Here is a 24,327-nt window from a genome sequence, read left to right on the forward strand (position 1 = left end):
CCGTAGTGGCTAGAATGCGTCTAACGCAAGGGTCACGAGAAAGGCATCCTAACATGATGTCAGACATGTGTGCCAGGGTACCTGTACGCAACACATGGCTGTCCTCACTAGGAAGATCACTTTCAGGATCCTCCTCCTCCTCCTCCTCAGGCCATACATGCTGAAAGGATGACAGGCAAGCAGCATGGGTACCCTCAGCAGTGGGCCAAGCTGTCTCTTCCCCTCCTCCTCCTCCTCCTCATGCTCCTCCTCCTCCTCCTCCTCAACGCGCTGAGATATAGACAGGAGGGTGCTCTGACTATCCAGCGACATACTGTCTTCCCCGCCTCTGTTTCCGAGCGCAAAGCGTCAGCCTTTATGCTTTGCAGGGAACTTCTCAAGAGGCATAGCAGAGGAATGGTGACGCTAATGATTGCAGCATCGCTGCTCACCATCTGGGTAGACTCCTCAAAGTTTCCAAGGACCTGGCAGATGTCTGCCAACCAGGCCCACTCTTCTGTAAAGAATTGAGGAGGCTGACTCCCACTGCGCCGCCCATGTTGGAGTTGGTATTCCACTATAGCTCTACGCTGCTCATAGAGCCTGGCCAACATGTGGAGCGTAGAGTTCCACCGTGTGGGCACATCGCACAGCAGTTGGTGCACTGGCAGATGAAACCGATGTTGCAGGGTGCGCAGGGTGGCAGCGTCCGTGTGGGACTTGCGGAAATGTGCGCAGAGCCGGCGCACCTTTCCGAGCAGGTCTGACAAGCGTGGGTAGCTTTTCAGAAAGCGCTGAACCACCAAATTAAAGACGTGGGCCAGGCATGGCACGTGCGTGAGGCCGCCGAGCTGCAGAGCCGCCACCAGGTTACGGCCATTGTCACACACGACCATGTCCGGTTGGAGGCTCAGCGGCGCAAGCCAGCGGTCAGTCTGCTCTGTCAGACCCTGCAGCAGTTCGTGGGCCGTGTGCCTCTTCTCTCCTAAGCTGAGTAGTTTCAGCACGGCCTGCTGACGCTTGCCCACCGCTGTGCTTCCGTGCCGCGCGACACCGACTGCTGGCGACGTGCTGCTGCTGACACATCTTGATTGCGAGACAGAGGTTGCATAGGAGGAGGAGGAGGAGGAGGAGGGTGGTTTAGTGGAGGAAGCATACACCGCCGCAGATACCACCACCGAGCTGGGGCCCGCAATTCTGGGGGTGGGTAGGACGTGAGCGGTCCCAGGCTCTGACTCTGTCCCAGCCTCCACTAAATTCACCCAATGTGCCGTCAGGGAGATATAGTAGCCCTGCCCGCCTTTGCTTGTCCACGTGTCCGTTGTTAAGTGGACCTTGGCAGTAACCGCGTTGGTGAGGGCGCGTACAATGTTGCGGGAGACGTGGTCGTGCAGGGCTGGGATGGCACATCGGGAAAAGTAGTGGCGACTGGGAACTGAGTAGCGCGGGGCCGCCACCGCCATCATACCTTTGAAAGCCTCCGTTTCCACAACCCTATACGGCAGCATCTCCAGGCTGATAAATTTGGCTATGTGCACGTTTAACGCTTGAGCGTGCGGGTGCGTGGCGGCGTACTTGCGCTCCAACACTTGCTCTAGCGACGGCTGGACGGTGCGCTGAGAGACATTGCTGGATGGGGCCGAGGTCAGTGGAGTTGAGGGTGTGGGTGCAGGCCAGGAGACGGTAGTGCCTGTGTCCTGAGAGGGGGGTTGGATCTCAGTGGCAGGTTGGGGCACAGGGGGAGAGGCAGCGGTGCAAACCGGAGGTGGTGAACGGCCTTCGTCCCACCTTGTGGGGTGCTTGGCCATCATATGTCTGCGCATGCTGGTGGTGGTGAGGCTGTTGGTGGTGGCTCCCCGGCTGATCTTGGCGCGACAAAGGTTGCACACCACTGTTCGTCGGTCGTCTGCACTCTCAGTGAAAAACTGCCAGACCTTTGAGCACCTCGGCCTCTGCAGGGTGGCATGGCGCGAGGGGGCGCTTTGGGAAACAGTTGGTGGATTATTCGGTCTGGCCCTGCCTCTACCCCTGGCCACCGCACTGCCTCTTCCAACCTGCCCTGCTGCTGCACTTGCCTCGCCCTCTGAAGACCTGTCCTCAGTAGGCGTAGCAAACCAGGTGGGGTCAGTCACCTCATCCTCCTGCTGCTCTTCCTCCGAATCCTCTGTGCGCTCCTCCCTCGGACTTACTCCAATTACTACTACCTGAGTGATAGACAACTGTGTCTCATCGTCATCGTCCTCCTCACCCACTGAAAGCTCTTGAGACAGTTGCCGGAAGTCCCCAGCCTCATCCCTCGGACCCCGGGAACTTTCCAATGGTTGGGCATCGGTCACGACAAACTCCTCCAGTGGGAGAGGATTCGGAACCATTGCTGCCCATTCTGGGCAGGGGCCCGAGAACAGTTCCTGGGAGTCTGCCTGCTCCTCAGAATGTGTCATTGTAATGGAGTGAGGAGGCTGGGAGGAAGGAGGAGCAGCAGCCAGAGGATTCAGAGTTGCAGCAGTGGACGGCGCAGAATTCTGGGTGGTCGATAGATTGCTGGATGCACTTTCTGCCATCCACGACAGGACCTGCTCACACGGCTCATTTTCTAATAAAGGTCTACCGCGTGGACCCATTAATTGTGAGATGAATGTGGGGACGCCAGAAACGTGCCTCTCTCCTAATCCCGCAGCAGTCGACTGTGATACACCTGGATCAGGAGCTCGGCCTGTGCCCACACCCTGACTTGGGCCTCCGCGTCCTCGCCCGCGTCCACGTCCTCTAGGCCTACCCCTACCCCTCAGCATGCTGTATTACCAGTAGTGCAGAAACAGAACGCTGTAATTAAATGTGCCGCTTACTGGCCTGTGGCTGGAGGCTGACTTCGCTTACGGAACGCACAGCAGAGGCAGGAAAGAATTTTGCGCAAGCTGGCTGCGTATGAATTAGGACAACTACCCCCAGCAGAGACGCAGTACAGTCAGGACGGTCACAGGCAGCCCAAATAGATTTTTTTTTCCAAAATTTTTTTGGAAAAGCCCACTGCTTATATAGACTGGATATGTCTTTCACTGTCCCTGCCTCACCACCACTACTGGCCCTGGACTATGTAAAATTACTGCAGACTGTTTCACTCTGGACAGGATGACAGCGGTGATGTAAGAGGCAACGCAGAGCCAGGAAAGAATTTTGCGCAAGCCTGCTGTAACACTTAGCTGGCTGCAAATGAATGAGGACAACTACCCCCAGCAGAGACGCAGTACAGTCAGGACGGTCACAGGCAGCCCAAATAGATTTTTTTTGCCAAATTTTTTTGGAAAAGCCCACTGCCTATATAGACTGGATATGTCTTTCACTGTCCCTGCCTCACCACCACTACTGGCCCTGGACTATGTAAAATTACTGCAGGACGCAATGCTCTGGACGCAATGCTCTGCACGGCCGATATACAAAAAAAAAAAAAAGCATCACTGCAAAAAGCAGCCTCAACAGTACTGCACACGGTCAGATGTGGCCCTAAGAAGGACCGTTGGGGTTCTTGTAGCCTAAAATAACTCCTAACACTCTCCCTATAGCAGCTCCGGCATCAGCAGCACTTTCCCTGATCTCTGTCAGAATGCATCTGTGGCGAGCCGCGGGAGGGGCCGATTTATATACTCAGGTGACACCTGATCTCGCCAGCCACTCACTGCAGGGGGGTGGTATAGGGCTTGAACGTCGCAGGGGGAAGTTGTAATGCCTTCCCTGTCTTTCTATTGGCCAGAAAACCGCACTAACGTCTCAGAGATGAAAGTGAAAGTAACTCGAACATCGCGTGGTGCTCGCCTCTAGTAACGAGCATCTCGAACACGCTAATACTTGAACGAGTATCAAGCTCGGACGCGTACGTTCGCTCATTTCTAGTAAGTATTTAAAAAATTTTTACACTAAAATTTTCAGGGAAGAGTTTATATGTAAAGCTCTTCCCTGAAAAACAATTCAAGGGTGCCGGCAGACCATTGTCTTTAATGGAGCCACCAGCAGCAGCCGCGGCTCCATTGAAGAGAACGCATGCATTATTTATTTTTTTTACACTAAAATTCAGTTTTTTTCAGGGAAGAGCCTATATGTAAAGCTCTTCCCTGAAAAACAATTCAGGGGTGCCAGCAGACCATTGTCTTCAATGAAGCCGCTGGCAGCAGCTACGGCTCTTTTGAAGACAACGCGTGCATTGTCTATGATGCACGCATGTCCTATCTTTACAGGCAGACGCCTATAAATCACGGACATGTGACCACACCATAGGGAATGCATTGTTTCTTATAGAAGTGTGTTTTTGTGCGCGCATATGCATGCACAAAAACACGCTTGTGTGAAGCCACTCTTAGGGCTTAGTCAGACGAGCATTTTTTTCACACATGTATAGGTGCATTTAAAAAATGGTTCCATTAGAACCAATGCTTTCCAATGAAAGCGGTCACATGTCCATTTTTTGCAAGAGCTAAAAATTAGTGCCTGAAAAAGATAGGACACATCTTTCGCTTCGTACAAAAATGTGGGTTTTTCTGCGATGCAACTTTGACAGTAGAAAATACCTACTATCAAAGCCATTAAATAAGCTCTAGCTGCAGGAAAAATAAAAAAAAAATAATACTACATCATCTAGAAGCACTGTCCGGCTTCTGCGCGTCTTCTCCCCGACACTCTTCTTCTTCATTTTCTGCTGTCTGGGGACTGAAAAATTCCCACATCATGGAAGTGCTCCTCTGATTTGCTGAGCACTGTGACCAATCACAGCCATTCGTCATTGAATGGCTGTGATTGGTCAAAGCACTCAGCCAATTAGAGGCAGTGTTTCCAGGAGGTGGGGATTTTTCAATTCCCGCCAGAAGAAAATGAAGAAGAAGAAGAGTGTCAGGGACCCGGAGAAAAGATGCAGTGGAGCCCAGGACTGCGCTTCTAGGTGATGTATTATTATTATTTTTTTTTCCTGCAACTAGAGCTTGTTTTCGGGGTAGATCTTATATTTCAAGCACCTCCCCCAAAAATCCCTGCGGGGTTCCCATCTGGGGGTCATTCCATTAGTGTCAGCAGCGCCAGCCCCATTAAAGCAATTGGATAGCATTGTGCTCCTCTGCCACAGCTGTGGCAGGGGATTCCTTCATCCCTGCGGGGGCTCCCCTCATCACTGAACACTGTGGAGCGCGATCTTCTTTCTATGTCTTCAATGGAGCCAATTTTTCACGTGCTTATAGATGCATGAAAAAAAAATGCTTGTCTGACTAAGCCCTTACTGTGTTACTTACATTTTCTGTTACCTCTTTCCTATTTTTGATGCATGATGATAAGAAGAAGTAAAAGACAAAAAGCAGGGTTAATTTATATAAAAACACAAAAGATTAATTTTTCTATAGCAATTTATTAAGCGCTTAGTACAATGTACATTGCTTACAAAGTAATAGCAATGAAAACGAATAACTTTAACAGGAAAGTTCATGGTCTTTGATAGAATTACAAAGAATTAGTGGAAGCGATATTTGTATACAACAGACTAATAATTTGTTACTATTTATGAGAGAAAAAAGCAACTAGAGTCTGAAGTGCAAAGCTTTATATGATTGGATTGAATGGTAAAACTTTCTCTGTGCGTAAGGAGCAAAAAGTTAAAATGAAATAGCTGGGATTAAGGCCAAAATGTAAGCTTATAAATCTTTTTTATGCGAACTATGGTGTGTAGGGGGAACCCAAAGGAGGACAAGGAAAAGTATATGCAATACATAAACTGCTTGATGTGTGTAAGTTTTATAAAAAGCTTTATTCTTGCTGGCTGGAGCTTATTTGACATTTCTCTGCCAGGTTTTTCCATCCAACTTTGGCTGTCTAAGGGTTTCGTCTATGTCTTGGGAAAATTGAAATCGAAGAGACTGTAGAGAATGTCTAAGTAAGAACAAAACTTTAAAGTTCTATCCCATCATCAGGATCTGGCTTGATTCTACACCTTTCTATGCAGTCTCTATACAGTAAATGTCATCTTATTACCTGAATTCAGTAGGGCCATCTGACATATTTATATGTAGGATTGCAGCCAAACAAGATTTATGCAAGCTCAATCCTTTGATCCTCTTGGAGACAAGTATCGAGGAAGCTTGCCTCCCTATTGAAATAAACATGAATACTTGGTTGATTGAGCATGTGGTCAGGATATATACAGTACTGTGTAGAGGTTTCAGGCATGTGTGAATAAAATGCTGCAAAGTAAACATTTTTTACGAAAAATAGAAGATGTCTGATTGGCTCCAAATTTATTCTGCTGCAGGATAACAACTCCAAGCATAAAACCAATTTTATTAAGAACTATCTTCAATGAAAAGAAGAACAAAGAGTCCTGGAAGTAATGATGTGACCCTCACACAGCCCCGATCTCAACATCATTGAGTCAGTCTGGGATTCCATGAAGAGACAGAAGGATATGAGCAAGCAATCCTATATCCACAAAAGATCTATGGTTAGTTCTCCAAGATGTTTGAAAATAAACACCCTGCCAAGTTCCTGCAAAAACTGCGTGCAAGTGTGCGTAAAATAATTGATACTCTTTTGAAGGCACTAAATATTGATTTGAATTTCTTTTTTTTAAATTCACTTTGTTAACTGACCTAAAAACTACTAACACTTCTATTTTGAAAGCATTCTTTGCAACATTTTTTTTACACCTGTCTGAAACTTTTACACAGTACTGTAATTGTTGGCCAAACAAAAGTGTGTGTGTGTGTGTGTATTGTGCCTGTATAAATGTATGCTTTCTGTTTGTGTTCTGTTTTTGGTTTTTTTTTCAACCCATTGAAATAAATGCAGAAAAAACAAAACCGTTTACAAAACAGTTTTTATTCTGTTTCTCTGCTCCAAGAAAATGGAACAGAGAGACAGAAAGCCCTAAAGGAGCCCTAATGCTGGTGTGAAGGGGCTCTTAAACACAGTCACATAGACAAAAGTGTCTGGCTGCACAAAAAGTGAGGTACTTTGGCTACAGAATTTAAAGAGGTATTCCCATTTCAGCTTTTCTTCGCCAAGATGGGAAACTGATGCCATGGCTACCGACCACCTGGCCAGAGCCCACAGAAAGAGAGGAGCGCTCAGTGCAGTGCTGTTTATGTTGCTTTCATTGAAGTGAATGGAGGCTACAGAAACAGTGTAGTACAGTGTGATATGCTGTTTCCATAACTGCCTGAGTTACTGAAATAACTTCAGTTAGAACTACACAAACAGTGCTGCACTAAACGTTTGACTCTTTCTGGAAGAGGCTGCCAGGTTTGGCTATCTTGACCATGAAAAGCCAAAGTGGGAACACTGCTTTAAAAAAAACAAAAACCATCACCTGAATATAACTATAGTTTTTATTCAAAAACTCATTAGCCAACCCAAATCCTTAATCACTTGTTACCGTAAAAAAAAAAAAGAGGCTATACATCGCTCAATATTGTAGCCAACTTTTTCCAAAAGGTTGGCCACAATCCTTAGATTCATGACTCTCAACATACCATGGACCTCCAAAGTGTCTTAAAACCTGGGATTTTACAAAGTATCATGAGATCTTGTGTCCTGACTAAGGCCTCGGTCAGACGAGCGTTTTTTGCCGCGATTTGTGGATCGCATGATGGATGCGCATCCGCAAATCGCGTGACCGGGACCAACGATTCGCCGAAAAATCTGCAGTTAGCAGCGTTTTTGGCGAAACGGGCCAGACACGAGGAATCGCAGATCGCGCCTATCTGCGATCTGCGATTCCTTGTGTTCTAGATATGCGCTCAATGGGGCCGGCGGCAGCAGCACCGACCCCATTGAGAACATATACTACAAAGATCATTCTCCTCTGCCACAGCTGTAACAGCTGTGGCAGAGAACGATGTTCACCCATTGAATTCAATGGAGCTGGCAATACAGCCGGCTCCATTGAAAGCAATAGGATGCCGGTGAGCGCGGGATGAATTTTCAGGAAGGGCTTAAAAATATAAGCCCTTCCCTGAAAATCATCCTAAAATGTGTAAAAATAAAAAAAAAATATACTCACCTTGTCCCTGCAGCCGGAGTTCAGCCGTGGCCGGCCGGCAGTTCTCCTGAACTGCTCTGAGTAGTATTCAGCAGCCGGGGATTTAAAATCTCCGCCTGCTCAATGGGCTGCCTCTGATTGGTCACAGCGCTCACCAATCAGAGGCAGCTCTCACTCACCATTCATGAATTCATAAATGGGTGAGTGAGTGCTGCCTCTGATTGGCTCAGCGCAGGGACCAATCAGGGGCAGCTCTCAGCTGTCATTCAATAGCTGAGAGCTGCCCCTCATTGGTCCTTGCGCTGAGCCAATCAGAGGCAGCACTCACTCACCCATTCATGAATTCATGGAGCCGGCTGTGTAGTATTCAGCAGCCGGGGATTTAAAATCCCCGTCTGCTGAATGGGCTGCCTCTGATTGGTCACAGCCCTCACCAATCAGAGGCAGCTCTCACTCACCCATTCATGAATTCATGAATGGGTGAGTGAGTGCTGCCTCTGATTGGCTCAGCGCAAGGACCAATCAGGGGCAGCTCTCAGCTATTGAATGACAGCTGCTAAATACTACTCAGAGCAGTTCAGGAGAACTGCCGGCCGGCCGCAGCTGAACTCCGGCTGCAGTGACAAGGTGAGTATATATATATATATATATTTTTTACACATTTTAGGATGATTTTTAAGCCCTTCCCGAAAATTCATCCCACGCTCGTTGGCAGCCCATTGCTTTCAATGGAGCCGGCTGTATTGCCAGCTCCATTGAATTTAATAGGCGAACATCGTTCTTCTTACAGCTGTGGCAGAGGAGAATGATCTTTGTAGTATATGTTCTCAATGGGGACGGCGCTGCTGCCGCCGGCCCCATTGAGGGCATATATAGAACACAAGGAATCGCAGATCGCAGATAGGCGCGATCTGCGATTCCTCGTGTCCTATAATTTATTGGACATCCACATAAAAAGCGGCCATGTGCCCGATCCCATTGCGAAGCAATATTTCTATATATGCGCAGATCGCATGCGCTTCTGCAAATCGCGGCAAAAAACGGTCATCTGACCGAGGCCTCAGGGCGGCTTCAGACGATCGTTAATACAAATACGTTTACCACAATGTATGTGCGCATGAACAATATTTGAGGAGCCAGATAATTAGGGTGTTGTGCACATTTCAGAGCTTATTACTGTACTTTTTTGCATGCAGGAACAATTTACATGCACGTGTGACATTCCCTTTCTGTGGAATTAATTGGATATTAAAGGATATTAAAGGAAATGAGGTCCAGCTGTCTTCTTTTCCTTCATTTTGCACAGTGGCACAGCCTTCTTGCATAATTTGCCCCTGATACAGACTCGTATAGCATTTTTGCTGTGCAAAGCGCACAAAATCCCATTGATTTTGTGCATATACACAGTGAATGCATAGGTTTACTGCATATGTACACAGGCCCATTGATTTCAGTGAGTGGTTTCCATGCTTAATACGCATCAAGATGGGTCATATTGCATGCTTTTTCGTACAACCAAAAGTCACGTGAAAAGTATGCAGCTGTGAAAAAACCATTGAAATCCATGAGCTCTATTCACTGTGTGTCATGCTCATAAAAAATATATGCGTAATTCACTGCATATTTAAGTTCATGTGAAAGAGCCCTTAAATAAAACACTAATCCATCAGAAAGTATTAATTTTGGCTTTTCAATTGATTACTGCTTTGTTAGAGCAGTAAATAGTGCAGTTTTAGTCAGAACACAAGATCTTGTATTCTGAGACTGTATGGAGCCATGTATGGAGCCATGCCAATAGCCACAAACCAAAAGTTCTTGTAGACTTTCTTTGAAAAGTCAGTGAAGAAACAGGATGGTAAGTAGTCTGTTTTAATGGAACCCAAGTAGTTAATGATTCATTTTTGTGGGAGTGGCTAGTGAGCTTTAAAATAAGAATAATAGATTCAGGTGATGTGGTTCATTTTTGTGGGCTTGGCTATTGAGTTTTAAAAAAAAGAATAGGTGATGGGGTCTCTCTTATCATCTTCTCTGCATTCGATAACAAAGCTTCAAAATGAAAGGCATCAAGATGCTGCTACGAATGCCAAGACAATGGGTATAAAAAGTTCCTCGAAATTTGTGATATTTATCCTATAATAAATTAAATAAATCAATAGGGCACACAAACCTCATAGCTTGGATTCCATGGCTCTGGACCTCACTCTAATTGAAATACAGTACAATGCACACATATAAAAAATAAAAATAAATCTTGTATCTGATATAGCATCAACTTATTCAACTTATTCCGTAGCGCTTTCAGGTAATTTATTTATTACCCCCCACCAAGCTGGGTAATCATTTTGTGACCTTGGAAGGATGGAAGGCAGTCAACCTTGAGCCGGCTACCTGAACCATGCAGGGATTGAACTCGCAACTTCAGGCCATAGGCGAGAGCTTAGGACTACATTTCTGCTGCCTTAACAGTTTGTACAAGGGACTAGCCTGAACCACTGACATAATCAATCAATGGTTTCCATATTGACAAAAATTTTCCCAACCTGCCATTTCCTTGAATTAATAGATTTGACAGACTTTCTCTCCCAACTGAGAGAGGGATGGCAGTTCAGCTGCTCCCCACATCAAAGGGGCCAGGAGCCTTGCTGCTGTAATTAGCAGCATTGGAAGGTTCATGCATGTATGGTGAAGCTAAGGAAAGGATTCCAAAGGAGGAGAAATTTGAACATTAAATTGAGCGCAGTTGAGCATAATGTATTGACTTGTTCATTTATGTGTTCCCACCAAATATGAAGTGGGGTACCTCTATGAATTCCACATCTCTAACATCAATCTGAGGGCAATATGTTTAATTTAAATTAAAAATCTTGGATTTTATACCATCTCAATAGCAATTTGTAAGAATTTTCTTGAATATGTGCACACCTAGTTAATCCATGTAAGTCACTAAAGATTTTGCCTACATCCTCCTTAGAAAATGTAATCTTCAAGTCTCTTTCTCACTCTCTTAGAAATCAAGGTTTCTTAGGAGAAGAATTGAGCATTAGTCCCTTATATGGCCATGTCACAAGTTTGTTAGGTTGCTTCGTAAAAGATAAATACCATATAAAACAATATTTGATCTTTTAATTTATTGTGACATAAATTCTTGAATCTATTAAGCAATCTAAAAATGTCCAATGTCTCTAATAAGTTGAGATGAAAGTTTAGAAGGAGAGTTTTGTCTTGATCTGGGGTGGTAATTCTGATTCCTCTGAGAATGTCATGTATTATTAGGGTACTTAGTTTATCCCATATCCTGGATGTCTTTAAAGGCTTATTAACAAGTATAGAAGGAATTATGGAGGCAAGTAGCATGTGTGCCTCAGAAGAGTTGAGACAGAGCTACTGCATAACTATTATCATGCCTTTTGTAATAGAACTGATGAGTTGCCCGGCTGATTTTAAAGATTGATTTGCCCAAAGGAGATAGTAATTATCAGGGACAAGAAAAGCCTTTTCAAAATTTAGTAAAGGGGAGTTTATGGAAAAAGCTACTAAAGAAAGCCATCTAGCAATCTGAATAGCTTTTATAGTAGTTTTGAACATTTAGTTAAACCCAGCATGTGACTTCTTCTGAATCATGTAAGAATGTGCTAAATATGGTTTATGATTGCTACATACAAAACTAGAGAAGACATAGTATACGTAATATGTTAAAAAAATGTTTTAGGGTCAGCTTTTGGGACTCTTTATAGGAAATAGAAAATAGTTGGCAAAACATTTGTGGATGGCATGTTTTTCTGGCCCATCCAGGAAAGAAAGGGAATATTTAGATGTTTTAGTTAGTCTTGATTTTTCCTGATGAGTAGAGTGTAATTAAGTTTATAAAGTAGGGATGGGTCAGATGTCAAAGTAAGTCATAAACTTTTTATTCATGAGGAGGGTCACATCAATGGGGAGTGCTGTTTTCTGTTAATCACTCCGTCAGGGATGATATGTTTGAGGCTTTAGATTTATTATAGTTTATATTAAAATTTGACAGCCTGCCAAATAAGCTTGAAAATTGCAAGAACCGAGAGGAACACCTTTTCGGGGTTTGTCATTAAAATTTCAAGATGGTCTACAAAGGCTTCTATGGAGTGAATGTCATCTCCTACTTTTGAACCCCTTATTTTTTGTAGGAGTCTCCATCACTAACACAAATAAAGCTGAGGGACAGCAAGTAGCCCTCTCTGGTTCTGTTTTTAATCAAAAAGGCTTTGAAAGGGTGTCATTTCTCTGAATTCTGGCAGACGATTATGAATAAAGAGTGAAGACAGCTGAAATATATTGTGGCAGAAACCAAATTTTCAACAGAAATTCCCCAATGTATTCCCATATCAGAGGCCTTCTTTGCATAATATATAGCATGAATAATACAGGAGATATTGATTTCTCTACTCTGTTTGGGACAAACCTAACCTGTCCTGGGTGTATTTGCTTGGAGAGAAAAGGAGTGATGCATTTAGCAATCAATTTTGCCCACCACTTAAGGTTTAAATTCAATAAAGAAATGGGTCAATATAGTAATGAAGACTTCTAAAGCTTGCTTGAGAACCTGTGTGCCTGTTTACAGGGATTTACACAATTGAACAAATGATGGAGCAGGACATCAGAGAATTTTTTATAGTAGCAGATGAGGAGTTCATCTGGGTCTGGACTTTTTTCGTTGCAGAAAGATGAAAGTATTTGGCCAGCTCAGTAGCTGTAAAAGGTGGGAGCAATTGGGGTTTGTTGCCTTCAATTATTATATAGGCAGTATTAAAAAGATTTAAAAGGAGTTAACTGAAGAACTTGTTGCATGGTATGTACCAGGTGGATCACTTTTAGTTAGGCTGTATAAAGCTTCATAATAAGCTTGGAATTCAACAGCAATATCAGATGTGGATGTGACTATTGCACTGGAGGAGGACTTCATTATATATATACAGGTCTATTCTTTGTGCTTTTTAAAAAGCCTTGACATGGCTTTAGAGCCTCTGTGCCCATGTGCATAGGTTTTTGTATTTAGAAAAATAGAAAAGCTTTTGCCATCCTTGAGTCTATTTCAAAGTTTTTTTCAGATCAGGCAAAGCATCTTCATTCATGGATTTTTTTTGTACAAATTACCCAGACTAGAGATCTGAGCAAAAAGGAAATTTATTTCTATTTCCTCCTGCTTTTTAACTCTTGACCCTAGTGCTATTAACTCCATTCTAATATATGCTTTATGTGATTTCCAAAGTACTGGGTTCGAGTTTTCTGGTGTGTCATGGAAACAAAAAAATCCTGAAAGTTTCTCTGTAAGTAGGAGTGCATGCCTCTCATCTTCAATGAATATGTTGTTAGAAAGTGAAGGCCAAACACAAATGAAATCTTAGTATATGCAATGGATCCTCTTAAGAAAACATTCTTAGCCTCTGGGTTTGACAGGGAGACCAAGGGTAAAAAGGGGATGCTTTTCCCAATAGCTATAGATACCCCTCTGGATGCGGAAGTTTGTGTACTATTAAACCATTTAATGCATATGTGTGAGCTGGAAGTTTGGGTATATGACTATGTCTAAACTATGCCTCGGACTTAAGTTTCTTCAATAATGCAAGCACTTGGCTTCTTTTTTTAGGAGTATTCATATCTGTAGAGACATATCTGTTAAGACAGTAGAGCTTGTTGTCTAAATTGTTCTTGGTGGGGAGGCACCACTACATGATGATGACCACTTGTGAACAGAGAGGAAATATATACATGAGTTACCACAACCAGTGGCAAGTTGGTGCTTGGGAACAACACTCAAACTAGTGGGGAGTTGGTAAAAACAGTTTGAAGGTTTGTAGGAACTATACTGTAGAATATGGCTCAATGACTGTGTGAACATCTCACATCTGTTTGCGTATATTGAAGGGTGGTTTATATGCCCAATATAAATTCAATAAACCACAGAGACTTCAAAATACATCACAAGCAGCAAGGAAAATATAGCATAGCGTTACATGAAACAGTAAGTAAAGGACTTGGCCAAATATAACAGTGCTGTCACAGTTTGTTGGCCACGAATGGGTCGTGGCATGGTGGTCTCAATGCGTAGACAGACTGGCTGCTATGATCCAGTCTGTCTGACAGTTTGATGTTTATGTTTTTGTGGTTTGTTGTTTCTTTAGGTGTTACTTTGGTTGTTTGTTTGTATTGCCTCAGTGTTTTCCCTGTCACTGATTTTATTTTCTTGTTTCATATGTGGATTTTACCCTGGTGTTTGAAGAGCTCTGTCTGTCCAATTGCATTGCCTCAGTCATTATTTAATTCTTCTTCTTGGTCTGTTTGTTGCAGATTATTTTCTCAGTCTTTGTGGAGAGAAGACATGTTCATGGTGGCAAGGTTTCTGTTGTAAAGCTAAGCGGTGCTGTTGCTTGTTCATTAGTGTTTTTCTTCTTTTAGTTGCTAGAGTTAGTGACCGAGGCATGTGACGTGGGGCCACCTTTATCGAGGCGATAACCTTGCTTTTAGGCTGGACGGTTCTTGTCCTAGCAGTCAGGGTGAGGTTGTCCCTTCCTCCTTTTGTTTAGATTATATGCTCTTTTACTCCATTTCACAATCTGCTCTCTGTGTGAATAAAACTTTACGTTCGTCCTGGGCATGGTGCGTCTTATGCTCAGGGCAAATGTGACAAGTGCCTTACACAGTAAAGGATGCCCTAGGGTTGTCCTGCATCCAAACACCCTGTGATTAGTGAGCTGACAAGTTCTGAGTAAAAGATGTAGGCCTACACACTATTGGGAGGCAGAGAAACCCAGGGGCCCATGATTTCCAAGCAAAGAAATCTCTGTGAAATTGTACGGGAAGATTATTTTGTTCATTTTATTCTGAAAGTCCAAACTAGATAAGGCAGGTGGAAATGTAATTCAATAAGACTAATTGTGGACTATATTAATTTAGACAGCAGTAATATCTGTGAGCTGGTTAGCCAGGAGTGAGGACCCTAGCTGTAGGTTTGTTTAATATATAGCCGTTGGATGGTAGTAAATAGCTTTTTTTTTATAAGGCTTTGGTAAAGTTTCAGTATGTAGCTATATATATATATATATATATATATATATATATATATATATATATATATATACACACACACGTTTCAGAAAAACACTGAAAGTTTCTCTACAATGTTATCTCAAAAACACACACCAACATGAGAGTTGTGTAATGGGTTAATTTTACTCTTAAGGGGTCACTATTGTCCTTAACACACTGGAGCTTATGGTGTGATAATTATTAGTACTGGCAAGGTGTATATATGGTGTTTCTGTACCCTGAGCACAGGAGTCTTTTTCTTTCTTCATAGCTTCTCCTAAAAGGGTTTTGTTATTTACAAAGTTTTATGTATCCACTTTTATTTTTTTTTCAGTAAGGTTTGTTTTAAATATAGAAATCTCATACATGTTACATCATAAATATTCTGGTACTAAATTGTACTCCAATTTCTAGGGCTTTCCCTGATATACTGAAGATGTCATTAGTTTAAATTTATTTTTAATATACTAACGTATTGATAAATTCTGCTGCGGGTTTATGATGCCTTTTATGATCGTCATTTGAGTCTCAATTTCCATTTTATGCTTTTCAATTAATAATAAAGTGATAAATAAGAAAAAAAACTCTTGAATGATTTATTTCAACTTTTTATAACCCTCAGAATTATTGTTTGGCTATTAAACTTTTCAAAATTGCTTATTTGTAAATTATGAGTGCATTATTGTTGCCAACTAACATCCTGACATCTCAGCATCTAGTCAAGATTGCTTTATAACTTAAATAGCAAAAAAAAATTAAATTGTAATGTGTGAAATAATTTTTACATGCCTCAAGTTACAGTTGCAGTCCAAAGAAATATGTTGTTATATGCAATATCATGAATTATAGCTGACACTCGATAGTTAATATCAGTCATTTGTGCTGCAAAAAGTTTCTGTGCAGCAAAGACTCAAGGCTACACACCTGTGTATTGGCCACAGTGTAGTCTAAGCATGGCCATGATGCAGATGAACATCAAGCCAACTAATGGCTTTACTGAAAATCAGGAAGGTTTTCAAATGATTGTTAATGTCTGCATGTTTTATGCACTTAAACAGCACAAAACATGTGGACTTTTTAAACCATGTAAAGTTTGAGATCATTAACCCCTTCCTATCGTAGCCATTTTTAGTTTCTTTCAATGTTATTTTAACATCTCTGTCTTTCAAAAGCTGTAACTTTTTTTATCTTTTCAACACCATAGGCATATGAATGCTTGTTGTTTTTTGGAATTTTTTGTGGTACTTTTTAACATACCATAGGCATAAAGATGACGTGTTAAATTTATTCTAAATGTTAGTAGGATTGTGGTAATACCAAATTTATATAGTAATTTATTAAAACATAAAAAAACTTTTTATTTAAAAAAAAAATGCTTTCTGTCGCCAATTTTTTTTTATTAATGGAACTCTGTAAGAGCTTGCTTTTGCAGGGTGAGCTGTAGGGTTTTTTTGTTCTAACATGTTTAGTAGATATAACTTTTTTGATTACTTTTTTTTTTTCAATTTTTTTTGGCTGTTTCTTTGCATAGCAGGGCTTCTGAGCAGTGCACACAAATCCTCACTGTTTGCACTTGTATTCAAAGAAACAGCAGAGCGATGAGGTAGCTGGTGGTCAGACTAGTATCTATAGTGCATGTGCTCCAGAGATCCTGGCCACCAGTAGATTATTGCACATGGAGTTAGAAGTGTGCAAGTGCCAGCCATCTCTTCTCCATAGTGGTAGTAGTTGGTTACCTTAGCAATAAACAGTAAATAACTGCAAAGACTACTTTTCAAGAAAATGGGGTATTTTTGAAATAGACATGCAATTAGTGAGAATGTACTTTTCTATTTTCAGCCCATTGCAATTGGATTCCTGAGCTAGGAATACCCCTTTAAGTAAACGTCAATAAATTTTACCTCCATGTCTCTATATGATTGTTGCTATCCACCGCCAGCGATGATACTTATTTCAGCCACCTTTAAAATGGAATATGCAGTAAACACCCCACTACGACTTCAACCACCATTACAAGCCACTGTTACTACTTTTGCCACAAAAACATTTAATGCAATTCACACAGGTGGTGAGCTACATTATATCTTTAACATAGACCTTGCTGTTCCTCTCACTCCTCGAAAAGGTATATTCATGATACAGCCTGGATCTTTGCTCTGTTGCCCCCTTTATACCAGGGGGAACAAAAAGAGACCTTTAAGGTCTATTCTAACAAGACCACAAATCGGGGTGTAGTGCGTCAAACGCATCTCCAGCCTAAATTTCCAGCTCCAGGGGCAGCCAGCAAGCCACCCGAGTCAGAGACACACCCGGATCCACTAGCACAGGACAGGGGGAGTCCAGCATCACCACTAGTCCCTTTTCCAGTAGCGGGAAGCAGGTGAGTGTGACCCGGCGGTCTGAGCATTACTGGGAGCTCCCCAGCACCAGTGACCTCCATCTGAAGCATGAGAGAAGGAGAGCTGTCCCCTGAGACCAAAGGCAGTGAAAAGAGGGATCTGGGGATCCATTATGCTGCCACTGGACGCTGCTGCTTTAGGAAGCCTACTCGGGCCTACACAGCCTAGAGTTACAGGGAGTCCCAGGCACTTAGTGGAGACTATGTGAAGTGCTGCTGGCAGGCAGCCAACAATAAGCTTGGCAGCAGGAGTGATCTCCTGAAAACTGGAAGACAGCAGGGGGGGGGGGGGGGCTGATAGCCAGAGCAGCTAATAAGCTGAAATTTACTTTGTGAAAAATGTATTGCATATTCCAGAGAAGGGAGAGAGAGCCCTGCGCCTTCAACCCAGAATGATCCCAGGAGCTGCTGGGCCCAAGAAAGGAAACACATATATTGCAATATAAGGAATGATATAGTAGCAGAGATCTATAAGATATAATGCTGTCTTTGGGACACCACCCAAATGGTTGTTGCTGATCCCCAACAGTTACAAGTACATAGGGCTTCCTCGTACCTGGGTGTCCTGTAATACAGACTTTTGTTACCATCTACTATATACTTAGACTATGCCCACACTACATTTACAGTGCGCAATGAGTGGTCTGAGAAGGATGTTCTGATGTCCAACTAGATTACGCTTGAGCTGGACCTATGCACTCCTCAGAACAAGCTTTACAATTCAGGTAGCTGACCTCATGCCATTTTAAAGATGACCAGAACTAAGGGGAAGACCACCCGGGACTCTCAACTTACACCACCGGGTACCCTCTCAGAATTATTTGCGACCCAATCAGCTAGGCAACACCCCCATGCCACAAGAAAATTCAGACCTTAAATCCCTAACACTCACAGGGCCTCAGGCAGTGCTGTTAATCCAAATGAAGTCGATCTTCAAGGCAGAACTTTCCTCAGCAGTAAAGGACTTTGCTGATCAAATAAGAGATCTTGGCTAAAGAACACACATGCTGGAGCAAATAGATGACATTGTGGTCACCATGGAAGACGATAAACAACACATCGAGGAACTTGAATCCAGACTTGACCTCCTGGATTCCAAATGTGAAGACCTGGAAAACAGGTCCAGGCAAGCAAACATCTGGATTTGTGGACTCCTGGAGTCCAGTGACAGCTCTGAAAGAGAAAGCCACATCTCTCTTCTCCTAACATGGACCAACAACTACTGCGGTTGGACAGGATCCACTGGGTCCTGGCGTGCCCTCCTAATCCTGAGCTACCTCGAGATGTTATCTTGGAACTGCATTATAACAAAACACATGATCAACTCCTGACAGTGGCCAGAAAAATATTTCATATCTCGGGACTTCCAGCCACAGTTCAACCTTATGCAGACATAGCTAACAGTACATTAGCAAAACGCAGAAACATGCAACCTGTGACTCAGGCACTTATATAAAATACAAATGGGGTTTCCACTTTTCCCTTCTCTTTCAACATCAGGGAAGATTGTACTCAGCAAGAACCCTGCGAGAAGCCTACCAAGCTGCAGAGGCTGCCCATGTTCCAGTGACGACTACACCTGCTCCAAGAGGTCTACCACCATGACCCAGACGAACCTAGGCTTCGACAAGCCCGACCAGAAGACCTGCTGGACCAGCTTCTACTCCAGCTTGGACCAGAACGGACATGGGCACGTAAGCAATAAATCTATGGGGAAGGGGCACCCTTAGGGGGCAATAGAGCATGGACCCATGTGACACTAAGTACTGGTAAATTTCCCTTAAATAGAGGGGGGGGCCTTATGCCCATTTGAGCTCAGTTATAAGGTAGCTATAATGTATTCTGAGTAGCATGTTACGGTTACATAGTGTTTTTTTCTTTCTTTTCATTTGCCCTCTACGGCTACCTTTCCCCCACTTCAAGGAGTTCTTGACTGGGTCAAAAGCAGGCTGTTAGATATACTTTAGAGTGAATTTGCTGTTTCTTGGTGATAGGGAGTACTAACCCCTTCTGCAACTACAAAACTTAAAGCCTCGTAAATGGTTTAATATTTTGATAGCAATGCAGGTCCAGCCCTGCTTTTCATGTTGTTCCACACAAAGATGACTGTCAAATACCCATTGTTGGGAAACAAATTCAGTCATCACTGGTTGAGTCTCAGGACTCACTTCCCTGTTTTGCAGTTTCTGTGTGTTACTGCTCAGTTTTCCCTTAATTAGGTTGTCAGGTTTTAGTGATCTACCATGAAGCCCTGATTTATGGGGTAGTCAACAGTGGTTTCTAACCCATCCTTATGGTCCAAATTATTTCACATAATGTGCGGAGGGTTAACTCCCACCAGAAATGAAAACAGGCCTTCCTCTCATAAATAAAATATCACCCAGACATAATAAGTATTCAGGAGACACATTTTTCCCAGACTTCCACCTGTAGCTACTTTTACCCACAATATTCTAGATTCTACACTGCTTCTGCCCCCACAAAACATTGGGGGTGCTGATGCTTTTCCACAATTTTCTGCCCTTACTTATAAATCAGGTAGACACAGATGATGAGGGGCGCTATTGTATAGTATCGGGAACATTGTACGACCAACAGGTAGTATTCATTAATGTATACATCCCTCAGAAAACCCTCTACCTACACTTTTACTGCTTAGCCAGAAGCTGGCGCACTTTACGTCAGTTAAGTTGGTGTGGGCAGGGTTCTTTAATCTCCAATTCTCCCTAAAACTGGTTAGATGGCATTCAACCCTGGCAGACATAGAGGTGGACAGACACCCTGACATCTTTCTCAGTAGCTGATTGCTGGAGAGAACTTCATGATTCTAAAAGGTGGTATACGTATTATTCCCCTACAGCCCATCTATACTCCAGATTGGATTACATTTTGGTCTCGATTTCTCTTTTACCAATGTTAGCCCAGATTAGACACATTCCTTGCTCATGGTCAGACCACGACATAGTAATATACGCCATTATTCGGACATCAAATGCCAGCAGAAAAACCTGATGGCATTTCAAATTGAATATCAGGCCTGACTTGTACCCTATCTGGACCCAGCTCCCGCATAAAGCCAATATAAGGGGACACCTGATTAAGATAGCATCCAAATGAAAGAGGGAAAAGGGACAAGCCCGCTTAGTCCTAGAGAAAAAAGCTTTTTTCTCCTGCAAACATTAAATCAGCAAAACCCTTCCCTGGCAATGGCTAAAACTATTAAGGATATTAAATTACAAATCAATGCAAATCTATCACAGCACGTTGAAAAAGCTCTCCAGTGGACAGGGGCAACTTACTATAAATTTGCTAATAAGCCAGACAGTCTTCTAGCAGCCAGTCTCCGAAATAGAGCAGGAGTCAATAGTGTCTTCAAAATAAATACCCCACAGATAAGAGTGACGTCTAATCCCGATTTAATATATAACACCTTTCTACCACAACACACTTTACTAGGCCCAGGGGAGTAACACGCCACCCTCAGAAACCTCATTCTTAAGAGCACTTAATCTTCTCACCTTATCGAGCACCCAGATAGACTCTATGAATGCTGTGGTTTCTGAAGAGGAAATACTAGGCACTATTAAAAATCTAAAGCTAGGAAAGCCCCCCAGCCATGATGGATTCACCGCCCTCTATTGCAAAAAATGTAAAGATATCTTAGTACAACCCCTGAAAAAAATATTCCAAGATCTTTTGAAGGGACAGACCCCACCTAATGAATTCCTAGATTCCCAATTCACAGTTTTCCCCTCTATTCTGGCTACACGACTGAACCGCCTGCTCCCAGCCTCAGTTCATAGAGATCAGGTGGGATTTATACTAGCAAGACAAGCTTCAGATAACATACGCAAGGTCCTAAATGTCATAAACCATGTTTCCAAAATAAATGCCCGGATGACCCTACTGGCGCTAGATCTAGAAAATGCCTTTGACATATTGTCATGGAGCTACCTTTTATGGGTTGTTCAGTGCATCGGAATTTGGGGGCCCTTTCTCTCCGCTATCTCAGCTCCTTATTCAACACCCTCTACATTTCTCAAACTTCACACCCCAAGGGAAACCCCTATTAGAATCAATAGAGGGACCAGACAGGGTTGCCCCCTGTTTCCAGCTCTGTTGGTCTGACTATTGAGCCATTGACAGTGGAAAATTGCAACAACCCGAACGCGAAGAGGGCAAAGATGGGAGATAGTGAATTTAAAGTAAGCCCATCTGTGGATGATCTCTTGTTGACTCTATCCCAGCCTTTTATGTCCCTACCGAACTTAATGCCTATATTAGACCCTTGGGCTATCCTCTTGGAGCTTTGAGTAAATATAAATAAATCGGACATAGCTTTTATTAATACCCCTAGAACACCTAAAAAGATTGATTAATCTTAATTTCCAATTCCAGCATAAACAGCATTACATAACCTATTTGGGCATTAATTTAACCACCTCAATACATTCCCTGTATAAATGGAATTATCCTTCCTTAATTAAAAATCTTGCAGTGGATCTGTCAAAATGGGATAAACCCTACCTGTTCTGGGTGGAAAGAAGAAGCGCAATTAAAATGGTCACATTGCCATGGATACTCTATCTTTTCAGATGTTTGCCAGTCCCTATTTCTATGCCCACTCTTCATGAATTCCAACGTGCTATATTTAAATTCATCTGGGCCAACAAATGCTCTAGAATTATGTACACGGTAATGCACTATTACTGATGTCTAGGAGGTCTTTCGATGCCTAATCTGGTTAAATACTACAAGTCAGCACGAATGGCCCAATGGGCAGTCTGGCTGGGTAAAGCAAATGGCCCACTTTGGGTGGACATGGTGAAAAGATACATAAATCCACATTCTATACCATTCTTAACCTGGTCCATGAATCCCCTCCCCCTAGGTCTGCTACAGAAGAGCCCTATTTCATACTATTCTCTTCTACTGTGGAGAAGCACCCACTTTAAGTACAACCTATCATCTAAAATCTCACCAATGTTACCAATAACTCCTAACCTATAGTTCTCTCCAAGTATGGATCTATTCCATTTTACATGGTGGAGAAATAATTGTATAACCACACTTTGACGCTTTTTACAACAAATCAAAGCTCTTTACTATACAGCAATTTATAGCCACATTGAAGCCACCTAGACAGGAATATCTTCGGATCAACCAGGTATTTCACTTTGTCCACTCCTTATCTGTGCCTTTTATACCTCCCCTACCCATCCTATTTGAGAAGCATTGCATGAATGACCACTCCCAGGGAGAGACCCTTTCATATCTATAGTATGGTAAATACTACAGAAGCCGAGGAGAAAGAACTGTCCATGAGCAGATGGGAGGAGGATCTGTGGAAGGAGATGTCCCTGGAAAGATGGTAGCACTGTTGCACCATGCTCACTAAGGGCAGCCACCAGGTTTCCCTCATGGAAACCGCTGTTAAAATCCTAGACAGAACGGAGTTGGTGCCATAGAGACTGCACCACCTGTTCCCATCCTCCTCCCCACTTTGTTTCTAAGTCTGCCATGTGTTGGACAGTATGCTTTACACTTTCTGGTCCTATCTGGAGGTAGAGAAACTGTGGACACAAATTCATAATTTACCAAACCAGATGTTTGTGGGTCCAATACCTAAATCATCCACAGTCTTCCCACTGCGGGATCATTCTCCTAGAATTAGATTCAGAGCCCATAAGCTCATACAGTTTATTTGTATGGCCACAAGGATCCACATCGCCTATGGATGGAAATCCCCAAACCTCTCTTTCACAGAGGTGATCAATAGAGTATCCACCCAAATAGGACGGATACCTTAACGAATTTCCTAGCTACATGGCAACTCTGAAATTGTCTATCTCAAAGTCCCAGGACTATGTCACTTTTTCTCATTTACCTAAAATTCCGCATTAGGAGCCAGCGCCAGTTTTTTACTAGGCTACACCAGGGATCGGATCTGGTTCTTTGATGGCCCCCTGTTTTATGTCACCCTCTCTCAATACTCCATACTAGGAGTAAAATGTTGTAATAAAATCTAGTGTATGTTAAGAAGTCAATAATGAGCCCCCTGCGTGGGGACATAAGAATGTTATGTTCCTGTACCATTCTTGAAAATATCTTAATAAAACCCATTGAAACTAAAATGTATATTCATAAATATCTACTAGGCTGACTTGTTAAACATGTAAACTACATGTATTGATTAAGTGTAGAAAAACATGCCCAAAATAATGACAATCTGAATTCCGTACATCGAAAAAATAGCCAATAGCAAAACACTGGACATTACACAGATACTGTACTATACTAGTGTATAAAATGCAATTAGAAAGGAAACTCCATGATCACAAAAAATGTTTCTTCCATTACCAGCAAAATATCTATGTTTGAAAATGTAGAAGTATGATTCACATATGGATAATTTATTCCTAGGCACTTCACATGCCTAGGTGCTAAAATTGTATATTTTAAGTCATATTTATGTTGCTAAGCAAGTACAGTGGTCCCTAAACATACAATATTTATTGGTTTAGGGACAACCATTGTTATGTTGAAAATATTGTATGTTGAAAGCACAAGTGGTAATTGGTTCCAAAGCCTCTAAAGCATGAACCAACAGTAATACAAAAAGACGTTTAAAGAAAATGATGCAGAGTACTAAGTAAGTACCACACTGTATGGTAGAAAGGTGCTACTAGACAGCCAATCAGTGCATGCCCTTAAGTAACTTTAAAAAAAATGGATTTCTGCACCATCTACTTGGATTTACTACAGGCCATTCTGGATTTTAGAGAAGTCCCATCCCACAGTGGACTCCTCTGCAAAGTAAGTTAGCTTCATTCTTCATTGATTAACCATTCGCCTACAGCATTGGGATTTTACTTCCTTCTGT

General features: G+C 42.6%; 1 protein-coding gene across 3 annotated transcripts in view; it reads right to left on the minus strand.

Moving 5' to 3' along the window:
- The window catches only part of GALNTL6 (polypeptide N-acetylgalactosaminyltransferase like 6), a 1,489,735-nt gene that overhangs the window by 1,321,977 nt on the left and 143,431 nt on the right, over positions 1-24,327 (minus strand). The window lies entirely within an intron of this gene.

Source organism: Eleutherodactylus coqui, chromosome 7 (genome assembly GCF_035609145.1).
Source record: "Eleutherodactylus coqui strain aEleCoq1 chromosome 7, aEleCoq1.hap1, whole genome shotgun sequence".
Taxonomy (NCBI): Eukaryota; Metazoa; Chordata; class Amphibia; order Anura; family Eleutherodactylidae; genus Eleutherodactylus; species Eleutherodactylus coqui.